General features: G+C 37.4%; 1 pseudogene; it reads right to left on the bottom strand.

Moving 5' to 3' along the window:
• Positions 1–3,691: 3,691 nt before the first annotated feature.
• LOC121990930 lies at positions 3,692–6,805 on the bottom strand (annotated as a pseudogene).
• Between the last annotated feature and the right edge of the window lie 882 nt (positions 6,806–7,687).

Below are 7,687 nucleotides of genomic sequence, written 5' to 3'. Positions count from 1 at the left end.
CATACACACACAAAAATAATGCCCTTGATATGTCCAAGGGTCCAATCACACACAACATCTATAAGCCATAATAGTTGGAGTCTGCAACCACAAAGTTAACACATCCTACTATTATCCTGCATAAATTATGTATAACATGTGCATAACCTAATTTGAAAACCAAACACAAAGAGGCAAACCCTAGCTCTGATACCAATTGTAGGTTAGTCCTAAGAAAATCGTACCGGTTCCACTTACAAAATTTTTTTGTACAAGTGTCGAACATTTTCTTAAATAACCTATTGTGTTCTTTAGAAGTTAAATTAGGAATCGCAGACGGAACTTAACATCATTGATTCCAAATTTAACTTATCTGTTCTTAATGGTTTAGATTTGAATCGCAAGCGAAACTTAACACTATTGATTCAAATCTACCTAAGTTATTAATTCCATAAATATTAATTTCCAAAATTGGCTTCCAAGACTGCATGGCGAGGCACATGACCTTCTTGGATATGGGAGCAACCACCGCCTAGGCAAAGTCTTTTAAGGAAAGCTAATATTTATTTCCTTAAATAACTCTAGGTTATCCAAAAAGAACAATCGAATCACAAATTTTAAAAAGAAGAAAACACAAACTCGAAAATCTATTTCGAAAACACTAGAATCATATGCCTCTTGTGTTTGGTATTTCCAAAAACAACAATACAAAGAAAACTAGTATGATGTGGAAAATAATTATTAGTTATACCTTCCTTTGTAAGCAAAAATAACCTCTTGATCTTCTACCGTATTCCTCTTCTAACCTCGGACGTTGTGTGGGCAACCATCTTCCGAGACGAGAACCACCAAGCACCTTCTTCTTCCTTCTAGGTTTCGGGCACCACAATTCTCCAAGAGAAGTAGAGGTCCGGCCACCACCACCAAACTCCAAGGGATGCAAGAAACAAAACCTCATTTCTCTCCTTCTTCTCCTAGCTAGAACTTACCACCATCAAGAGCACCAAGAGGGGTTGCCGCCGGCCACAAGAAGAAGAGAAGAGGGAGAAGCTAGGGCCGGCCACCAAGGAGGAAAAGAGAGGAGAAGAATAATAGAATACAATCATCAAATGATTGGCTCTAGGGCTCTAACTAATAGTATTGGTGGCAAATAACTAAGTATAATAGCGTCCTTGAGTAGAGGGTTCTTACCTATATCAATCGGTTAGTTGAACCGATAGTGAGATGATATAGGGAACACTACTCTTAATCATTCATAGTCAAGATTAACATTCAAGGACAATGTTAATGCGACGAGACTAACATGTAGGTCAACTCGATGACTTGATCTCACAAGTCATGGATATGGCGATATCAAGTTGACACATGGGTATGCATTAGAGAATGCATACTGAATGACCGCCATGAGAAAGTATCATGGATCGTTATATGAGTGTCATATACTTTCTCATGTGGCTATTAGTATGACTACTAGTCCTTGGACCTGAAGTCACCATGGTTCCCTACATAAGGAGTTACGTACTTTGGCTTCGTCAAACGTCACCCGTAACTGGGTGGACTATAAAGGCGATTACTGGGTATGTAACAAATTATGCGGAGGGATGTGAGTGATGTAGATGAGATCTATCTCTCCTATATGACGGGAGTGACATCAATATTCGTGATAGAGTGAGACCACTAAGTGCATGACCATGCCCAAATGAGTCAATATAAGATATTGAGCTCATTTGATCGAGTGAGTCTACTTGGAGTTCAAGATTTAGATTGATTAGAGGATGACACAGTCTATGCCTCACATTGATCAATCTTGATATCAAGGATAGAAGGGCACTTGTCATATATTGTGAAGAGTCACAATTAGTAGTCACAAGGTGATGTTGGATCTCAACATTCTTGTAACTTGGGTAGTAATGATGTATTGCTAGATACCGCTCATTACTTATGCTTCTAAATGGGTTTAGGAGCATTGCCAACGTTACAAGAACCTATAGGGTCACACACAAAGGACAATTAGATGGAGATTATGTTCATTTGATGAACCTAAAGGATTAGGTTCATGTGATGAACCAAATTGGATTAAGAGTAATCCAAATTAGGCTAATTGAGTTGGACTCAATTTGGTTCATGTATTAAATGAGTCTAATTTGGACTTAGACTCATTGAATTCAATGAATAGGGATTCTTTAAATTAAAATTGACTTGAACCAATGGTTAGATTAGATCAACCAAGGGAGAGAAGTGGTCAAGTTTGACTTGACTTGAGAGGAAGATGAAGGGTCAAGTTTGACTTGACCATTTGCCACCTCATTGGTGAGTTGGCATTAAGTGGATAATGGTGATGTGCCACATCATCAAGGCTAGCACATGTGTGTGCCACCTCATGAGGGAGATCAAGAGTTTTTGACTCTTGAAATTCCATGGAGTATATAACCCCTCATGAAAAGTGGCCGACCACTTTTAGTGCTTGTGGAGTTTTAATTTTGTTTTGTAACTCCATCATCTTCTTCCTCCTCTCAAGCTCTCATCTTATTCTCCCTCTCCTCCACCTCCTTGGCCGAAACTTCTAAGGGTGCTAGCACATCTATTAGTTATTTTCTCCATCATTTGTTCGTGTGGATACACATAGAGAAGTATCTACTTTGATACTTTCGAGATTCGACGAACCTTGGACGAGCGGGATTACACGAAGGGCTTCGCATCAAGGGTAACCTCTTCATCTTGTAGATCTAAAGTATATATAGGCTTAGAAAACTCAAACTCGAAGTTTTTCTACTTTTATTCTTCGCACGGATCCGGTGACGGGGGTTTCGGGGTTTCCGCAACGCAAAAAGCGGTTTTTGCGACCCGAAAAACCCAACAATTGTGTGCCACCTCATGAGGGAGACCAAGAGCCATGACTCTTGGTATTACATGGAGGTTTAAAACCTCTCAAATGTGGCCGGCCACATTAAGTGAATTCAAGGGGTGTGAATTCAAGGCTTCATCTTCTTCTCTCCCTCTCCTTCATTGTCGAAACCTCTCAAGGGTGCTAGCACACTCTAAGTGATTTCTCTCCACCTTTTGTCCGTGTAGAGGAGTGTACACTTGACACTCTACGAGATCCGGCAACTATTTGGACGAGCGGGATAAACGAAGGGCATCTCTACAAGGGCAACACTTCTTTCATGTAGATCTAAGGTAGATCTAGTGTAGACAAACATGTACATGAATTTTTATTTATCTTCACACGGATCCGTGGCTAGCTTTGGGATTTCCGTAACGCAAAAAGTGATTTTTGCGGCTCGAATTGCTAACAAGTTCCTTAAGATTTTAGGATAAATTAACTAATAAGACAATTTCCTAAGATTTAGGACAATATTAAATATAATTAAGGAAAAAATAAGCTAAACTTAATAAATGAATAACTAATTAAAAAAATCTAAAAGATACAAATCTGAATATTTTAGATCTCCTTCTGTATCAATCACCCATGATTGAAAAAAAAAATGATCCTCAAGTTCAGAATAATATCAAGAGGTATCCTAGGAGGAAAATCATCTGACATTAAATCGGCAAAATCTACTAGTAGATGTTCGACTTTGACAATCCTCGTTGATCCGTCAATGAACATGATATCTTGGACACTGTTCTTGGCCATCTTCACATCCCTCAAGTACTTCACTGGGTCCATGCACTTCTTGAATGGGTCAATGTTTACCACCTCAAATCGAGCTCAAGTGATCGTGAGGTAGATGAACTCAGGAGGCTTCTTGATCAAGTCTTTGAAATGACTTTCTTTTTCATCCTTCGTAGTTTGCCTAGCCTCTTCAATTTCTTCAGCAAGAATGAGTGCAGTCTGTTTATCAAGATGATACTTAAGATCAGTCTCCCAGTAACTTTGACCATTAGTAATCTCAAAGCCATCACGGTTCAAAAGATCACCATCAAAACCAGAGGAAGGCCCGGTATAAGAGCTCTGAGGCACCAAAACCTCCTTAATTTTGTCCTATTCCTTCCCTTGATGCCATTCAGACATTACAAAACTATCCACTTCTATTTTTAAAACTGCTTCTTCCACAACATCAAGATTGCCTATGGCACTAATACCATTGTTACTTTCAAAAGATGAAAATTTCACACCAACAGAACTAAAGTAAAAAATAGTAGATGCTCCAAGAGAATGCATTGCTTCTCCCTGGAAACCATCCTTGCAATGTTGCAAAATTATAGCGGCATCGACCTTCATCTTTGACACGTCCATATCTGAAGAAACAATAGAAGAAGTGGTATGACTGGAAATGATTGTGTCATCCTCAAAGATGTGGATGTTTGGATTACCGCCATCAAAATAACAATTGGAAACTTAAGGCGGGGTTGAAGGTGGTGGATGGTAGGAAGCACCTGTAGCAATCTGTAGAAAACCAATTACTAATGGAACTATGCCAGATCGAAGAGCATCTTCTTGGCCCAAATGATACCTACTAGTTTCTCCCCTTGGAACAGAAGAATCCAGAACATCATTAGTTGAAGACTTATTTGTTTGACATATACATTAGTCCCATTCTCAATATTAATTACTTGAGAAGATTCGTTATGTTTTGGGATTTTATCCTCAACACTCTCCAAACGATTTCCATAATCTTCTATTGCATTTTGGTCTTCAATAATCTTTTTTTTGATCCCTAAATGTGAAAACTTCATGTCTTATTACCTCATCATAAGGTACCTCATCAATTTCATTGATAACATCAACCACTTCATCATCATCGTCATAAATTGGATCACCAAGTATTTCGATCTTGTCATCTTCTATGCCTCCTCCAATGATCAGATGATTGGTAGAGTAGGATTCGTCGATGTTGTCGAGTTCCGCATCTTCATGATTGTCTCTGTAGTCCGTAGGAGGAGGGGGACGTAGAAGCACTGCGGAGCTAGAGTTCTCTAGAAGTTGTAGGAGGCAGGGCGGTTGATGCTAAATTCCTTTAAACCAAACTCACACTTCGACATCTCTCCTTGATTGAGAATTAAGGATTTTTTTTATAAGGGAAATAAAGGAACTTACGATCTTTATAATCTTGCACCGCTGGACGTCGGGATAACTTTGTGACTTGTCTTTTTAGATCTCGAATCTTGTTTTAGGCTTCCTCAGTCGGAACTTGCTTGTCGCAACCATGATAATGACCATGACGACCATCCAATAGATCTAAAGCTCTGGTACCAACTAACGCAGGGGAACCTTCGGGTGCGATGTTCGAATTAGAGGTTTACAGAAAAAGACATAGAAAGATAATTCATAAATAAAGAGGAGTCACCTCTAGGTTTAAATGAAAATAAACTTTATTCAAATCAAAACTAAACTTATCATGTTTTTACAAGAGTCCTAACCCTTCTTTAAATAACCTAAGAAATAAGAAAAAGTCACAATAGAAACAAGAAAAAGTAAAAGAAAACTCATCATAAAAAAAAGGAGATAAAATCTAAACTAACTTTTAGAAAAAAAAATTAATCCTAAAATTTAAAATAAATAAAAGAAAAGGTAAAAAAACTAAATCTAGAGTTTTGATGACCTAATTAGCTGATTCCATCTTATATGGGTTCTGAATAGAGTGCAACCATATTAGGAGGCCACGAGTTAATCATCTTCCTTGTAAGTAGCCTTGATCGTCATTCTTCAAGACCCAAAAGGGAGGTTGGTAGACTCGTTTTCTTCTCGTCATAGCTCGAAGGGGAATATAGCTATATCGGAGGATATAAATTGGTCATGCTATTCGATGCTCCTGTATCAAATATCCTAGGATGAAAAGAACTCAGCTTCGAGTTTATAATAGTATCTATCAGGTGGTAGTCCGGGATATAGATCCTCTATCATCAACTCGACAAAAGCAATTAGCCGATGTTGCACTTATCCTAGATAAAAATGTCCACCAAGCACCCCACCATGATCATTTATCTTCTCCATTGTATCTAGCATGACATCACATTCAAAATGAAGTTGGAGTTGCAAAACTAGTGGGAAATCAATGAACAAAATACATTTCGGAGCATTTTGCATCCCATGATATTTATTTTTGCGCTCTACCTCAATATACTTTTAAATTGTGGCACAAACATCACGACAACCCTTTACATCTAGCTGTAGATCATAAAAGGATGCTTTTATGGTGGATTTGTAGTCAACATTAATGCTTTTAATATATAGTTCATAGGGTGTCCTTCAAACAAATGTTGGATTGCTCCCTCAGCCACAATTCCCTTCATCTTATCTTCTAGTTTTTCACATAAAACCCCGTTGAGTTGTTGGACATCATGTTACATAAAAGAATCATATGTGTCCCAACCAAAAGATTTTGTCAATTACTTTGTTGCAAAAGTGTTGTCACTATAATGATGTTTATAGAAAAGACTTTTAAGAGCCAAGGGAATGCTTCCAGATGTCTCTGTTGTTGGCATATGATACACAACCTTTCTGCAATATGGAATATGATACAAAGTCGATAGAAGAGAGTTCATGTAACAAGTCACTCCTCGAAACTTAAGGCCAACATAATCAGTTTCTTTTTTTGAGTCATAACACTAGTAATCTTCAACCTGGACGTAAAGTTCTCTTAGAAACATAAATGAAGAAATTCTCCGATTACTTTCTCATCCATTAAATTGATGTATGAATTTTATTGACAACTTCAAGGGAGAACTGTGCATATCTGCTCCATTCATAAGGTAAAGTGGTTGAATAAGCAACATCAGGGTATATCGAAAAGTGGTCTACAATATTTCCCTTGGGAAAAATTAGCATTTACCATTGTTGATTGTCTAGTGTAGTTACTTGTTGGACTGATATAACTTCCATCGGTTGAGTTTCCTCCGTAAACTCCTGATGAGGTTTCTCCTCGTCCTCTTGGTTAAGGGTTGGATCAATCCCAAGAGAAGCCCTAATTTGTTGCTCCTCTTGGTGATCTCCTCATCCTCTTCCTCATCATAAATTGGCTCACTAGTAGACTCAGTCTCATCTTCGTCGTAAATTGGATCACCGAGAATTTCAATCTTATTGTCCATATCTTTATCAAGAAAAATTTTATCCAAATTAAAATAAAATAACTTACAACCTTTAAGATCTCAGATACTATGATCACAATGTGAGACTTCCTCAGTCTGAACCAGTCTGTCATGATTTTGACCACGTACCTCACAATCTTCAAGATCTTGTACCACTAGACACTAGGATAACTTTGCAACATGTCTCTATAGATCTCAAAATTTATTTTGGGTGCTACGTCTATGGTGCAAGGCTACCTCAGCCATAACCTACCTATTATGATCATAATCATGACCATGACGACCATCCATTAGATCTAAAGCTCTAATACCAACTGACACAGAGGAAGGAACCTCTAGGTGCAATGTTTGAATTAGAGGTTTATAGAGAAAGACATACAAATATAATTCGTAAACAAAGAGGAGACACCTCTAGCTTTAAATGAAAATATACTTTATTCAAATCAAATCCAAACTTATCATGTTTTTATAGGAACCCTAACCCTTCTTTAAATAGCTTAAGAAATAAGAAAAAGTCACAAAAAAAAAAGTAAAAGTAAAAGAAAAATTATCCTTAAAAAATTGAGATAAAATCTCAACTAACTTTTAGAAAAGAAAATTAATCTTAAAATTTAAAACAAATAAAAGAAAAAGTTAAAACACCAAATCCAGAGTTTTCATGACCTAGTTAGTCGAT

The sequence above is a fragment of the Zingiber officinale genome, chromosome 6B (genome assembly GCF_018446385.1).
Source record: "Zingiber officinale cultivar Zhangliang chromosome 6B, Zo_v1.1, whole genome shotgun sequence".
NCBI lineage: Eukaryota > Viridiplantae > Streptophyta > Magnoliopsida > Zingiberales > Zingiberaceae > Zingiber > Zingiber officinale.
The sequence above is the reverse complement of the archived record's forward strand: the minus strand, read 5'-3'. Positions and strand labels throughout refer to the sequence as shown.